The sequence below is a fragment of the Amblyraja radiata genome, chromosome 1 (assembly GCF_010909765.2).
Source record: "Amblyraja radiata isolate CabotCenter1 chromosome 1, sAmbRad1.1.pri, whole genome shotgun sequence".
NCBI classification, from domain to species: Eukaryota; Metazoa; Chordata; class Chondrichthyes; order Rajiformes; family Rajidae; genus Amblyraja; species Amblyraja radiata.
This window is the reverse complement of record NC_045956.1, coordinates 127,109,727-127,127,024: the sequence shown is the minus strand read 5'-3', so window position 1 is coordinate 127,127,024 and position 17,298 is coordinate 127,109,727.

The following is a 17,298-nucleotide window of genomic DNA, read 5'->3' as shown; positions in this document are numbered from 1 at the left end:
CGACCCGGCACAGACACATTTGCACTTTATACTGCTTTAACTGTTTTTTTAATCTTGTTTCTCTGGGTGTCTACATTTTTAGCTATTTAAGTTATTACATCGGATGGAAGTTGCAATCCAAATCTCGTCGTACCTCTGTGCAATGACAATAAACATGTATTGTTATTAATATCATTATTATTATTATTATTATTATTATTATTATTATTATTATTATTATTATTATTATTATTATTATTATTATTATTATTATTATTATTATTATAGCGGTGGAATCCTGCTATAATGTTAAACAGTTGGAATTAACCTTTATTTCCCAAGTTGACATTAACAAAAACCTATAGGTTCTAGAATAGTTTCCATTGATTGGAAAAGTAATGAGTAACCTACCATTGAAGATAGATAGATAGATAGATAGATATAATTTATTGCCACACAGCCAGGCTGGTGGAAATTTGGGTTGTCTGCAGCGATACAATAATAAAGAACACACAACCACAATAAAACTAACACAAACATCCACCACAGCATTCATCACTGTGGTGGAAGGCACAAAATTTGGCCAGTCCTCCTCCATTTCCCCCCCGTGGTCAGGACCAGAGTCCAGTGTCAGTCCAGGATCGGCTCTTCCTCACCGGAGACCGCGGCTTTAAGTTGTTGTAGGCCGCAGGCCGGCGGTCAAGATTTAAAGTCCCCGCCGCAGCCAGAAGCACCGTAGACTGCAGGGCCGGCGGTCGAAGCTCCCCTCCAGGGGTGATGGTAAGTCCATGCCGGCCCCGCGGTAGAAGTCGGCCGCGGGCGGGCAGTGATGGCTTCTTCTTCCCCCGGGTCCCCCACGAGAGATCCCGGGCTGTAGACGCCGCACCAGCTGGAGCTCTGCAGACCGCGGCTTCAGGCTGCGACTTCAGGCTGCCGGCTGCCCCGGGCCAGCGAAACGGAGCGCTCCCCTCCAGCGAGCCCCAGCGAGGGTCGCCCGCTCCAGGCCGAGAGTCCACGCTGCGCCCGCCGCTGAAGACCCGGCGTGTCTCCGGGAAAGGCCGCGTCGATCCTTGATGTTAGGCCACGGGGGAGGCGACCTGGAAAAAGTCGCCTCTCCGTGGAGGAGGCGACCGAAGCGGTTCCCCCTTACCCCCCCCCCCACACCACCCCCCACACAAAACACACAAAGAAACATTAAATACAGACTTTAAAACATACTAAAAAAAATTTAAAAAGTTGAAAAACTGACGAGCTGCATGACATGGCTGCTGCCAGAGCAGCGCCCCCTCCGGAAAAGGAAAAGGAGAGAGAGAAAGAGAATTATTAGTCAGGTATTAGTCAAAAGGTGCAGCACCACAGACCAGGCAATGAGGGTCCTGAGCAAAGATACCATCGGGAGCCCTCAACACCTCGTGATCCATACAGGCACAAATTACTTGCGCACCTTACGCCATCGTACTGCTGGGGCAATAACGATGATGGCAGAAAAGGCCAGCAAGGAATTCCCTGAATCGAGGATTGTGATCTCTACCCTGCTGCCCAGGACGGATACCTCACCCCATATGATCCACGATACCAACATGGAGATCAGCAGAGGATGTGCCACCCTCCCTAATGTCCAATTGGCCCACCACCCGGCCATCGGTATATGGGACCTCCATGATGGAGTACATCTAAACAGACAGGGGGTGAGGGTCTTCGCAAAGAACCTCAAATATACTGCCCTGGGACGTAACCTTCCCACCCCCTCAATCAATGGGAATCCAAGAGGCCAATCTGGACTCCCTCCCCCCCACCATGTAAGGACCACCCGCCAAACTGCAAGGAGACAGAACAGCACAGCCAGGGCCGCCAGTGCCCCCAGCTCATCACTCCAGCCACAGCCGCGGATCACCTCGGAGATGGGAGAGATCAGGCAGCTGCTGCACACCCTATGTTCCCACCTCCTATGGTAACAAAGGATACAAATATATAAACAGTCCCTTCCGAGTGACTGATAAAAACAGCATTTGATTGCACTGAATTAGTACTGTTGATATTGTTGATATTGATATTAGTACTGTTGATATTGATTATTAATATAGTTATTATTACTAGGTGGCAGTATGAATCTGCCTTACCATGGCATACATGGTAAAAGTCAAAAATGTCGGCGGCGGCAGATTCAAATTGACAACGGTCCCTTACAGCGAGTCGGCTTCACTTGCTTCAATTGCCGACTGCGGTATATTTTCATCCCGGACGAGGCCTGGACCTACCACCTGACGAGGGACAACTGGAGGGTCGCTCCGGTTGCGGTGGTCTGTGGCGTTTTTTTGACCATTTTCGGCCGTGGAATGATTGCCGCCCTGAGGCCTACGTTGCTAGCCGCTAGAACCGCTAGAACCCTGCACGCTGCCCGGAGAGGATGCTGGCGTTGATTGTTCGCCGCTTCTCCGCCCGCCGTCCTCCCCCCCCTTTTGTCACCTGTCTGTTACCTACCTGTTACCTACCTGCCTGCCTGTTACCTGCCTGTGCCTGTGCCTGTGCCTGTGCACCATCGACGCTGGACACTGGATCCTCTCTGCACCCGCACCGCTGGACAACCTCTCTGCACCTGCACTGCTGGATACTCTCTGCACCCTCATCGCTGGACTACCTCTACACCTGCTCTGCTGGACAACCCATCTGCTCCCTCAATGCTGGACACCTCGCTGGACACCTCACTGCATCTGTACTGCTGGACAACCTCTTTGCTCCCTCACTGCTGGACACCTCGCTGCACCCGCTCTGCTGGACAACCTCTCTGCTCCCTCACCACTGGATACTCCCTCCACCTGCACCGCTGGACACCTTTCGGCACCCTCACTGCTGGACACCCCTCCTCACCTTCTCTGCTGGACACCTCTCTGCACCCTCACTGCAGCTTCCTGCAGCTGCTCGGGCTCCTCATCATGCTCAAATACTCAACTCTGCAACTGATTGGTCTCTTCAACAACCACATCCCATCCTGCATCCAAGTCATTAAACAGCTTAGACTTCTACGTCGACCCCGTTTCATCCACAGAGGTTCTCGGCGCAAGCTTGTTTACTTCAACCACGGACATTCCATTCCATCCATCTGCTCACTACCACGCTCTGCCCCCCCTCAACCGCGTCACCCCCCATCCCAGCTGACCGCACGCACTGTCAACTGGGACAACTTCAGATCTCTCCAGCCTGCCCCCATCCCTCCACCCTCTCACAATGTCAACTTTGCCCTCCTCAACACCAGGTCGCTCAACAACAAAGCCCTTGCCCTCCATGAACTAATCCTTGACAACACTCTGGACTTCCTTCTGCTCACTGAAACCTGGCAACAACCCAATGTCTTCTTATCCCTCAATCAATCATCTCCAAACCCCGCCCCTCCCGCTATGGAGGTGGCCTCGCTGTTATTTTCAACCAGAACTTTCGGATCACTGAACTCACCCTCTCCCCAGTAGCATCATTTGAATTCCTCGCCTTCAAAGCCCTCTCCTCCATGACAGTCATCCTAATTTACCGGCCACCTAAATCAAACCCCTCCTTCCTATCTGACTTCACTGAACTCCTCACACTTGCCTCATCCCTCTCCCCACATCTGCTGCTACTTGGTGACTTAAATATTCATATGGACTCCCCCATCTGCAAGCTCGCATCTGAATTCGCCTTTTTACTTGACAACTTCTCTCTCACTCAGCACGTCACCTTTCCCACCCATGACAAAGGTCACATCCTTGACCTGGTCTGCTCCACAAATCAACCGGTACTCGACCTCCATCCATGCCTCTTCCCCCTCTCTGATCATAAGCTTATACGGTTCACCATCCCTTCTCCGACACCTCGCCCCCGCTTCCTCCGAGAAATCACCTTCCGTAATCTAAAATCCATCGATCCCCACCATCTCTCTGACCTGCTCTCCACCACTCTCCCCCTGGACTCAACCCATATCTCACCTGATGATCTCACAAACCATCTCAACTCCACCTTGTCTACCTCCCTTAACACTATGGCCCCCCTCAAAACAAGAACCGTAACTTTCAACACATCTTCACCCTGGTACACACCTGCACTTCGTAAGCTGAAACAGACTGGTCACCGACTTGAACGACTCACAAAGAAATCACCTCTCACAGTCCACCATGAAGCTTACAAACTCCACCTCACTGACTACAAAGATGCCCTCATTGCTGCAAAATCTGCCTACCTCTCCTTCATATTCACCGACCCCTGCCTAAACCACAGAACCCTCTTTTCCACAGTGGGCAACCTCCTCAAGCCTCGAACCAACACTCTCCCTACCTCTACTCCGGTTCTCTGCAACTCATTCCTCCACTTTTTCGCTGATAAAATCAGCACCATCTATCAATCTTTATCCCCTGTCCCTGACTCCCCAGCATCAACTCCACCACCTACCAAGGCCCCTCCTTTCAACATCTCCACTGACCTCCTTACCCCTCCTCCACACTGCTTCCTCTCCCAGTTCGACCTGGTCACCCCTACTGAAATCTCCAAACTCATCAGCTCTTCCAAACCCACTACCTGCTCCCTTGACCCTCTCCCCACTCCCCTGCTGAAGTCCTGCCTCCCCGTTCTCTGCCCCTACCTCACTAATGTCTTCAACTCCTCATTGTCCCAAGGAATAGTCCCCTCCGCTTTCAAAACTGCTGCTGTCACACCAATCTTAAAGAAACCTGGTCTCTGTAACAATAGGATTGTTTATTTAAGTACTGTTGTACGGGGGACTGATTTAGAGGTGACACCGGGGGCGCGGCCCAGTTCGGAGGATGACTGCACAAAGACAATAAAGTTCAAGTAAGCAAGACTGCTTTAATCGTCCATTATGTATAGTCCAGATAGAGACAGAACATAATGAAACATGGTGGCAGCGGTGGGATGGACGTCGAAAATTGTCAGAATTAACTAGAAAAGTGAAAGTTTAGCTAGCTAGCAGCAGGCTAACATTAGTCTTACAGAAGCCGGCAAAGAAGAAAAAATGCAGTTGAACAATTGAAGCCAGTAGCTTGTTTTCAGTGGGCCCGTAGCCAACAGCACACCAAAGACACAACAACGCACAAAAGATAAGCAGTTAGCCTTCAGCATCGGCAAAGAAAAAACAACAGCTAGCTGACAGCGATGGAAGGGCTAAAACCCCCTGGAACTTTGGATTTGGACTCCAACAACTTGGCGAAGTCATGGAAAAGTTGGAAGGAGGAGTTCACACTGTACATAGACCTTACCATGCCAGACGCCGAAGAGACCACAAAAGTCAAGCTATTCAACTATCTCATCGGAGAAAAAGGCAGAGAACTTTGGGCAACTTTGTCGAGTGCTAGCCCTTCAGCGAGGACCACAGTGAGTTCAATGATCATACAGTTTGATGAGTACTGCAACCCAAAGGTAAACGAGACGGTGGAAAGGTACCGATTCTTCATGAGGAACCAAGGATTGGATGAAAACGTGGACAGCTATATAACAGACTTGAAAATACTTGCTAGTAGTTGCAATTTTGGGGACATTAGAGATTCATTGATTAGAGATCGACTTGTGTGTGGTACAAATAGCTCAGCACTGAGGGAGAGATTACTCAGGGAAGAGAAGCTGACTCTGGAGACATGCCTGCACATTTGTAGAGCTACAGAGCTGTCAAGGGAGAATAGCAGAACACTGCAAGGACAGACAGTGGAGGAGGTACATGCACTGAAACAGGCAGAAGAGAGACAAAAAGACAATGAGATACTGTGCAAGTTTTGTGGTAGAACACACGAGAGGAATAAGAAAAAATGCCCAGCTTTCTGAAAAAAGTGTAAGAAAGGAAAATCATTTTGCAGCTCAGTGCAGATCGAGACAAGAGAGCAGTAGGAAAACTAAGAAAGTGCATGCAGTTACAGAGCAGACTAGTGACAGTGACTCTTACGAGGATGTCAACTGTATAACTGAAGCAAATAGAGAGGATGAAACTGTAAACCAGGTTAAAAACAGCCACAGTCAGGGCCAGCAGCTCTTTGCAGGAATGAAGATAGGGGAAAAGTGAGTTGACTTCCAGATAGACTGTGGGGCCACCTGTAATATCATCCCCATCGATCTACTAAACCCAGACACACAGTTAGAGCACACTGAGAAGGTGCTAGTGATGTATAACAAGACCAAGTTGACTCCTCTGGGTACATGTAAGGTTAAGGTCAGAAACCCCAGAAACAACAAGCTGTACCGACTGGAGTTTCAAGTGGTTGACCAGAGTAGCAGAATCCCTTTACTGGGCAGAAAAGCCAGCGAGGCAATGAAGTTGATAAAAGTACAGTACGAGAATATTCTGGCTATAGACAGCATAGTGAAGAAAGAGCCGAGCCCAGTGACAAAGGGAGAAAGTGGCAAACACGTGACCATGGACAAAATAAATGAGGAGTTTGAGGATGTGTTCACCGGAGATGGCTGCATGGAGGGTGAATATAGAATAGAGATAGATGACAGGGTACCGCCAGTGAAACTGCCAAAGCGCAGAGTGCCTGTAGCTATGATGACACCTCTACAAGAGGAGCTCAAAGATCTAGAGAGAAGAGGGATAATCACACCAGTAGAACGCAGCACTGACTGGATCAGTAGCATGGTCGCAGTGAGAAAACCTAATGGGAAGCTGAGGATCTGTATAGACCCAAAACCTCTGAATCGGGCACTAAAAAGAAGTCACTATCCACTCCCAACTATAGATGACATCCTGCCGGAGATGTCAAAGGCAAAAGTATTCACAGTCTGCGACGTGAAGCAAGGCTTCTGGCACGTCAAACTAGAGGAAGAGTCGAGCTTCCTTACCACATTCGCCACCCCATTTGGCCGCTTCCGTTGGCTAAGGATGCCGATGGGAATAAGCCCAGCACCTGAAGTGTTCCAAAGAAAGCTCATGCAGGCCCTGGAGGGCCTCCCAGGAGTCTGCGTCATAGCAGATGATGTGTTAATCACGGGGGAAGGAGTAACACAAGAGGAGGCAGGAAAGGACCACGACGAGAAAGTCAGACGCTTTCTAACCAGGTGCAGAGAGCACAACATCAAGCTGAACGCGGACAAATTCAAGTTCAGACAAAAAGAGGTACCCTACATAGGTCATCTGCTCACTGCCAAGGGACTGAGGGTTGACCCGGAGAAAGTACGGGCAATCAGAGAGATGCCAAGGCCAACAGACGTGAAAGGGGTACAGAGATTAGTTAGGATGGTCAACTATCTTTCTAAGTTCTATGACCACCTTTCAGATGACTCTGAGATTCTGAGACAACTCACGCGCAAGGAGAACATGTGGGAATGGACGGACATCCAAGAAGGGGCGTTTCAAAGACTGAAAGACAAAATCGCTAAAGCACCAGTTCTACAGTACTACAACAAGGAAAAGGAGTTGACACTTCAGTGTGATGCATCTGACACGGGACTGGGGGCCGCCCTGACACAGAAAGGTAAACCGGTAGCATTTGGTAGTAGGGCACTCACACCAATTGAAAGGGGCTATGCCCAAATAGAGAAAGAATGCTTAGCCATAGTGTTTGGGATGGAAAAGTTCCATCAGTATACTTATGGGAGAGAGGTCACAGTACAAAGCGACCACAAGCCTCTAGAAAATATACACAGAAAGCCATTACTTAGTGCACCTAAGAGACTGCAGAGAATGCTACTCAGGCTGCAGCAGTATGATATCAGTGTGACCTATGTTCCAGGCAGGGACATGCTACTTGCAGACACGCTGAGTAGAGCATACTTACCAGAGAGCACTAAGGGAGAGAGTGAGACAGATATAGAGACTGTGAACATGGTCAGCTACCTACCCATTTCAGCAGAGAGGCTGAGTGCCATCAGGGCTGCAACACAAGATGACACAAAGTTACAGAGTGTGGCAAACAGAATACTGGCAGGGTGGCCCAAGAGAAAAAAGGACTTACCAAGTGACATCAGGCACTACCACACTTTCCAAGATGAACTGAGTTTCCAGGACGGCATAGTGTTCCGAGGAGACAGAGCCGTGATACCTGACGCACTCAGGGTGGACATCACTCACAGGATCCACTCCTCTCACCTGGGAGTAGAAGGATGTCTGAGGCGAGCGAGTGAGTGTGTATACTGGCTTGGAATGAACGAGGAGATCAAGACCTTCATCGCCAAATGTGACATATGTAGGTCAGTGGACCCAAAGCAACAAAGGGAGACACTACATCCACATGACATGGCCAGCAGACCCTGGGCCAAGGTAGGAACGGACCTTTTCTCCTTTCACAATAAAGACTATCTGATAACAGTAGATTATTATTCAAACTTTTGGGAGGTCGATTATCTACCTGACACTAAGAGCAACACAGTGATCAAAAAACTCAAGGCCCACTTTGCCCGACAGGGGATTCCTGACATTGTTATCTCGGATAACGGACCCCAGTATGCATCACAAGAGTTTCAGCACTTCAGCCAGAAGTGGGGCTTTGAACACAGGACATCGTCGCCGGGATACCCGCAGAGTAATGGGAAGGCGGAGTCAGCGGTAAAGACAGCCAAGCGCCTGATGCTGAAGGCTGCAGCAGCGAGACAGGATCCGTACTTGGCAATGCTGGATCATCGCAACACACCGAGCCAGGGCCTCAACACAAGCCCGGCACAGAGACTCCTAAGCAGGAGGACCAGGACCCTGCTTCCCACAAAGGACACTCTGCTGAAGCCAGAGGTGACACACGACGAACAGGGACTTAAATACAACAGACAGAGACAGGAAAAGTACTACAACCGCACAGCAAAAGACATGGACACTCTGAAAAGAGAGGACAGTGTGAGAGTACAGCCCTGTGACACACACAAGGGCTGGAGACCAGCGAGAGTGGTCCAACAGGTGAGCCAGAGATCGTATGAGGTGGAGTAAGAGTCAGGAGGTGTTCTGAGACGAAATCGTCGCCACCTCAGACACAATCTCACCACGCTCACACCAACACAAAACACACCCACACCAACAGTGACTGAGGCGGCCATACCGCCAGATGGCCCAGCAGAGAACCAAGACACGGTCACCAGGTCAGGTCGACAAGTTGTCACCACGGTCACCAGGTCAGGTCGACAAGTTGTCAGACCCCGCTACCTGACAGACTATACTCAGTGATTAGAGTATGGACTATGGAAAGAAAAAGAAATGAAAATGTGTTGTTTATGCACTTGTTGGAAAACGGATGTTTTGAACTGTTGATTTATTATTGCTTATGTTGTTAAATCTGTTGTAAATGAGCAGAGCATATGGTACAAGTGTTGCACATAATACCTAAGGGAAAGAGACTAACTTGAAAAAAGAAAAAGAAAGATGTAACAATAGGGTTGTTTATTTAAGTACTGTTGTACGGGGGACTGGTTTAGAGGTGACACCGGGGGCGCGGCCCAGTTCGGAGGATGACTGCACAAAGACAATAAAGTTCAAGTAAGCAAGACTGCTTTAATCGTCCATTATGTATAGTCCAGATAGAGACAGAACATAATGAAACAGTCTCGATCCCTCCTCTCTCATTAACTACCGCCCAATCTCAAACCTCCCCTTTCTTTCAAAAACCCTGGAGCGCATCGTTGCGTCACAACTTCATTCCCACCTCCTTGCGTATAACCTATTTGAACCCCTCCAATCTGGCTTTCGCCCCCTCCATAGCACAGAAACTGCTCTCCTCAAAGTCCTCAACGACCTCCTCACCTCTGCTGACACTGGTTCCCTCAACATCCTCATCCTCCTCGACCTGAGCGCAGCCTTCGATACAGTGAACCATAACATCTTGCTCACCAGACTCAAAGACCTCGACATTGAAGGTTCTGCACTCAGCTGGCTCCGTTCCTACCTTTCCAATAGATCCCACTTCATCTCTCTCCATAACCACACCTCTGCTACAGCCACAGTCACTCAAGGCGTTCCCCAAGGCTCCGTACTCGGCCCCCTCCTCTTCATCATCTACATCCTCCCCCTTGGTCAGATACTCCGCCACTTCAACCTGGACTTCCACTGTTACGCCGGTGACACCCAGATCTACCTCGGCACCAAATCCCCCCACAACCCCCCCCCCCTCTCCCATATCAACACCTGTTTGTCAGCTATAAAAACCTGGATGCAACATAACTTCCTCAAACTCAACAGCGATAAAACAGAATTCCTCCTCATAGGCTCCAAATCCACACTCAGCAAAATCAGTAACCCCACTCTCACCATCGACGGCACCACTGTCTCCCCATCTCCCCAGGCCCTTGGCGTTATCTTTGATTCTACCCTCTCCCTTGAGCCTCACATCCGCCATGTCATTAAAACCTCCTTCTTTCACCTCCGCAACATCGCCAAAATCGGACCCTCTCTCACACCTCCCGCTGCTGAAAGACTCATCCATGCCTTCATCTCCTCCTGACTGGACTACTGCAACTCACTTCTCCTTGGCATCAGCTCCACCTACAAGGACAGGCAGACTTTACTCAGAACTGCTGTAGTTTTGGGAGCAACAGCAGCAGGAGTTTAGCAAGAGATACGACTGATTGGCTCTAGCCCAAGTGGGAGGAGAGAAGTGAGTCAGAGGGGTGAAAACAGTTAAAGTAGAGGCCAAGGACAGGCAGACTTTACTCAGAACTGCTGTAGTTTTGGGAGCAACAGCAGCAGGAGTTTAGCAAGAGATACGACTGATTGGCTCTAGCCCAAGTGGGAGGAGAGAAGTGAGTCAGTGCCGGGAAAACAGCTGAAAACTGAGGAATTTGGTTTGTAAATCAGGCAATTTATCCGTCAATTTAAGCAAGACTGCTCTTGGGGAGCAGCAGTGAGGAGCGGCCTTGTGAGGGAAGTGCCCTGTGAGAAAAGTGTGAGTCTTTGGCTCGAGAGTCTTCGGCGAGGAGGCTGCTGAGGAGAGGAGACCACGCAATACGCTTGAGAGGTAGAGACGAAAGAAGGAGATGTCAGGCAAGCTGATTCAGTGTGATGCTTGCAGTATGTGGGAGGTCAAGGACACCGCTGGTGCCTCTGGCTGCTACAAATGCGAGAAGTGCATCCAGATAGAGCTCCTGAAGGGCCGGGTTGGGGAACTGGAGAAGCAAGTGGATGACCTCCGGTTCGTCCGAGAAACGGAGTCGTTCCTCGACAAGTCCTACAGTACGATTGTTACACCTAAGGTACTGGAAGAGAGAAGGTGGGAGACAGTGAAAAAGGGAGGGAAGCATGGAATGCCAACGTCCCCGGGTGTTGTACCTCTTGTGAACAGGTTCACCCACTTAGAAGCTGTCGGGACAGAAGACGTGTTTACACTGAGCGGCGGACTGGCTTGCGATGCGAATAGGGCTGTTGAGCCAGAACCAAAAAGGCCTAAGGCAGGCAATGCCATTGTAGTGGGAGACTCCATTGTGAGAGGGACGGACAGGGGTTTCTGCGGCAACAGACGGGATGCGAGGATGGTGTGCTGCCTTCCTGGTGCCAGGATCCAGGATGTCACGGACAGAGTGCAGAAAATCCTCAAGGGCGAAGGTGAACATCTGGAAGTGGTAGTGCATGTCAGCACAAACGATGTCGGAAAGAAGGGGATGAATATTCTGCAGCGTGACTTTAGAGAGCTCGGAAAAATGCTGAAAAGCAGGACCTCCAGGGTTATCTCCGGTTTGCTTCCAGTTCCTCATGCTGGCGAGAGCAGGAACAGGGAGATACGGGACCTGAACGTGTGGCTGAGGAACTGGTGCACGGGGCAGGGATTTAGATTCTTAGATCACTGGGATCTGTTTTGGGGTAAGGGGGAACTGTACAAAAGGGACGGATTGCATCTTAACAGGTGTGGGACCAGCATTCTGGCAGGCAGGTTTGCCACTGCTACACGGGTGGTTTTAAACTGAATAAGGGGGGTGGGGTGTCGAATGGGATAGTGGAGGATGGAGTTAAAGGGAAAGGGTTTCTTAAATGTGTGAGCGTAGAGACAGAGGGGTATAAAATGAGGGTAGAAGCAATAGGCAGCAAGGTGAAAAGTAAAAGTGGCAGGCAGACAAAACCAGGGCAAAAATCAAAAAGGGCCACTTTTCAACATAATTGTATAAGGGGTAAGAGTATTGTAAAAACAAGCCTGAAGGCTTTGTGTCTCAATGCAAGGAGCATTCGTAATAAGGTGGATGAGTTGAATGTGCAGATAGCTATTAATGACTATGATATAGTTGGGATCACGGAGACATGGCTCCAGGGTGACCAAGGCTGGGAGCTGAACATCCAGGGATATTCAATATTCAGGAGGGATAGAGAGAAAGGAAAAGGAGGTGGGGTAGCGTTGCTGATTAGAGAGGAGATTAACGCAATGGAAAGGAAGGACATTAGTTTGGAGGATGTGGAATCGGTATGGGTAGAGCTGCGAAACACTAAGGGGCAGAAAACGCTGGTGGGTGTTGTGTACAGGCCACCTAACAGTAGTAGTGACGTTGGAGATGGTATCAAACAGGAAATTTGAAATGCGTGTGACAAAGGCAAAACCGTTATAATGGGTGACTTCAATCTACATATAGATTGGGTGAATCAAGTTGGCAGAGGTGCTGAGGAAGAGGATTTCTTGGAATGTATGCGGGATAGTTATCTAAATCAACATGTAGAGGAACCAACGAGAGAGCAGGCTATTTTAGACTGGGTATTGAGTAATGAGGAAGGGTTAGTTAGCAGTCTTGTTGTACGTGCCCCCTTGGGCAAGAGTGACCATAATATGGTTGAGTTCTTCATTAGGATGGAGAGTGACATTGTTAATTCAGAAACAATGGTTCTGAACATAAAGAAAGGTAACTTTGAGGGTATGAGACGTGAATTGGCCAAGATTGACTGGCAATTAATTCTAAAAGGGTTGACGGTGGATATGCAATGGAAGACATTTAAAGACTGCATGGATGAACTACAAAAATTGTTCATCCCAGTTTGGCAAAAGAATAAATCGGGGAAGGTAGGGATAGTATCAAAGCGAAGGATGATGCGTACAAATTAGCCAGAAAAAGCAGCATACCGGAGGACTGGGAGAAATTCAGAGACCAGCAGAGGTGGACAAAGGGCTTAATTAGGAAAGGAAAAATAGATTATGAAAGAAAACTGGCAGGGAACATAAAAACTGACTACAAAAGTTTTTATAGATATGTGAAAAGAAAGAGATTAGTTAAAACAAATGTAGGTCCCTTGCAGTCAGAAACAGGTGAGTTGATCATGGGGAACAAGGATATGGCGGACCAATTGAATAACTACTTTGGTTCCGTCTTCACTAAGGAAGACATAAATAATCTGCCGGAAATAGCAGGGGACCGCGGGTCAAAGGAGTTGGAGGAATTGAGTGAAATCCAGGTTAGCCGGGAAGTGGTGTTGGGTAAATTGAATGGATTAAAGGCCGATAAATCCCCAGGGCCAGATAGGCTGCATCCCAGAGTACTTAAGGACGTAGCTCCAGAAATAGTGAATTCATTAGTAATAATCTTTCAAAACTCTTTAGATTCTGTTCCTGAGGATTGGCGGGTAGCAAACGTAACCCCACTTTTTAAGAAGGGAGGGAGAGAGAAAACGGGGAATTACAGACCAGTTAGTCTAACATCGGTAGTGGGGAAACTGCTAGAGTCAGTTATTAAAGATGGGATAGCAGCACATTTGGAAAGTGGTGAAATCATTGCACAAAGTCAGCATGGATTTACAAAAGGTAAATCATGTCTGACGAATCTTATAGAATTTTTCGAGGATGTAACTAGTAGCGTGGATAGGGGAGAACCAGTGGATGTGGTGTATCTGGACTTCCAGAAGGCTTTCGACAAGGTCCCACATAAGAGATTAGTATACAAACTTAAAGCACACGGCATTGGGGGTTCAGTATTGATGTGGATAGAGAACTGGCTGGCAAACAGGAAGCAAAGAGTAGGAGTAAACGGGTCGTTTTCACAATGGTAGGCAGTGACTAGTGGGGTACCGCAAGGCTCAGTGCTGGGACCCCAGCTATTTACAATATATATTAATGATCTGGATGAGGGAATTGAAGGCAATATCTCCAAGTTTGAGGATGACACTAAGCTGGGGGGCAGTGTTAGCTGTGAGGAGGATGCTAGGAGACTGCAAGGTGACTTGGATAGGTTGGGTGAGTGGGCAAATGTTTGGCAGATGCAGTATAATGTGGATAAATGTGAGGTTATCCTTATTGGTGGCAAAAACAGGAAAGCAGACTATTATCTAAATGGTGGCCGACTAGGAAAAGGGGAGATGCAGCGAGACCTGGGTGTCATGGTACACCAGTCATTGAAAGTAGGCATGCAGGTGCAGCAGGCAGTGAAGAAAGTGAATGGTATGTTAGCTTTCATAGCAAAAGGATTTGAGTATAGGAGCAGGGAGGTTCTACTGCAGTTGTACAGGGTCTTGGTGAGACCACACCTGGAGTATTGCGTACAGTTTTGGTCTCCAAATCTGAGGAAGGACATTATTGCCATAGAGGGAGTGCAGAGAAGGTTCACCAGACTGATTCCTCGGATGTCAGGACTGTCTTATGAAGAAAGACTGGATAGACTTGGTTTATACTCTCTAGAATTTAGGAGATTGAGAGGGGATCTTATAGAAACTTACAAAATTCTTAAGGGGTTGGACAGGCTAGATGCAGGAAGATTGCTCCCGATGTTGGGGAAGTCCAGGACAAGGGGTCACAGCTTAAGGATAAGGGGGAAATCCTTTAAAACCGAGATGAGAAGAACTTTTTTCACACAGAGAGTGGTGAATCTCTGGAACTCTCTGCCACAGAGGGTAGTCGAGGTCAGTTCATTTGCTATATTTAAGAGGGAGTTAGATGTGGCCCTTGTGGCTAAGGGGATCAGAGGGTATGGAGAGAAGGCAGCTACGGGATACTGAGTTGGATGATCAGCCATGATCATATTGAATGGCGGTGCAGGCTCGAAGGGCCGAATGGCCTACTCCTGCACCTAATTTCTATGTTTCTATGTTTCTATGTATCAACCGACTCCAACTGGTCCAGAACGCAGCCGCTCGACTCATCACCCACACCAAATCCTGGCATCACATCACTCCAGTACTCAAACAACTTCACTGGCTTCCCATCTCCCGGATCACCTACAAAATGCTGGTCCTCACCTACAAAGCCCTCCACCATCTGCCCCCCCCCTCCCCCCATATCTCACTGACCTCCTGTCCCCCTACCAACCCTCACGGTCCCTCAGATCCACATCAGCCGGTCTCCTCTCCATCCACACGTCCAACCTCTGCAGTTTTGGGGACAGAGCCTTCTCCAGGGCAGCTCCCAGGCTCTGGAACTGCCTCCCCCAACTGATCCGCAATTCCGTGTCCCTCACCATCTTCCAGTCCCGCCTCAAGACCCATCTCTTCACCTCGGCCTATCCTTAGCCCCACGTCCCCCTCCCTTTTCATCTGTGCTTGAATTGCCTCATATTGTGTTTTGAATTGAATTCTGTCTCTAATTTGTGTACTAGTCATGTCTCTACTATTTATTTCATTCCACTTACATGTTTTTCCTCTACTTGCTAAATTTTTGTAAGGTGTCCTTGAGACTCTTGAAAGGCACCCATAAATAAAATTTATTATTATTATTATACAAAACTTTACTTAACATTCCCCAATTATAGAAAAAACTAGTGTTTTCGCACCTGTCCCACAAAATAGGTTTTATTTAAACTATAAAAGAAGAAAATAAATGAGTTAATTCCATATAGGCTGCTGGAATATCCAGGGCCTCTACTCTTCAACCTTCTGGATGAAGACTGGGAACCCTGAGTTCCTAAAGTCTATAGAAGACACTGATATAATGATATTAACAGAAACATGGTATCGAAAGGATACGGTCATTCACTGTCCCTCAGGGTACCATGAAGTCATGGTGCCTCAGTAAAAACTACTGATATACATAAGGGCAGAACCTCTGGGGGCGTCTTGGTGTGGTACAAATAAGAACTAGACAGTCACATTACATCAATAAAACAGGGGAAATCACATATATGGTTGAAACTAGATTAAAAAATTGGAATAATTGGAAAAGATATATATCTATGTGCCGCCTACATACCCCCAACAGAATCGTCATATTTTGAAGAGGATATATTTAAAACTCTCCACAGGGAAATCAGTCATTTCCAGGCCCAAGGAAATGTGCTACTATGTGGAGACCTGAATGCAAGGACCGGATGTGAACCCGATTCCATAGGCCCACAGGGCAACAACCCTGTGTTGGGTCAAACCCCCTTGTATGTCACACCAACTATCATTAACCGAAACAACCTCGACTGTGAAATAAATAAAAGTGGTAGAGAGGTAGTGCATCTCTGTCGAGCCTTGGGCCTGTACATAGTTAATGGTAGGCTCAGAGGGGACTCGCTGGGAAGGTTTACATATTCCTCAGCTCTTGGGTCTAGCATGATAGACTACGCAATTACTGACATAGACCCCTGCACTATCAGTGCATTCACTGTTAGGCAGCAGTCCCCTCTTCCAGACCATAGTCAAATCAACGTGTACCTAAAATTTCCTGTTCAAACTAAAGACGTAAAAAAGGAACCCAGTAAGCTGTATAAACTAAACCAGACTTACAAATAGGCTTCAGATAACCATATAACATATAACCATATAACAATTACAGTACGGAAACAGGCCATCTCGGCCCTACAAGTCCGTGCCAAACACTTTTTTCCCTTAGTCCCACCTGCCTGCACTCATACCATAACCCTCCATTCCCTTCTCATCCATATGCCTATCCAATTTATTTTTAAATGATACCAACGAACCTGCCGCCACCACTTCCACTGGAAGCTCATTCCACATAGTGGAGATAAATTCACCATGGCCCTGAACTCAACCGATCTCACAAATAAAATACTGAAATTCAAGACAAACCCATATGAGACTACTAGAGATGGTGTAAACATGGCTATAAATGACATTAATATGATCTTTAACATGGCAGCCATCAAAGCTGACCTTGTGAAACAGAAGAGAAAAATTATCAAAAAACACAACCATGAAAAATGATCCGACCATGAGTGTAAAAGTGTCAGAAAAGACCTGAGGAAAATATCAAACCAAAAACACCGTCAACCAAACAACCCAGACTTACGTACAGTGGCTTGCAAAAGTATTCATACCCCTTGAACTTTTCCACATTTTGTCACGTTACAACCACAAACGTAAATGTATTTTATTGGGATTTTATGTGATAGACCAACACAAAGTGGTGCACAATTGTGAAGTGGAAGGAAAATCATACATGGTTTTCAAATTTTTTTACAAATAAAAAACTGAAAGTGTGGCGTGCAAAAGTATTCAGTCCCCTTTACTCTGATACCCCTAAATAAAATCCAGTG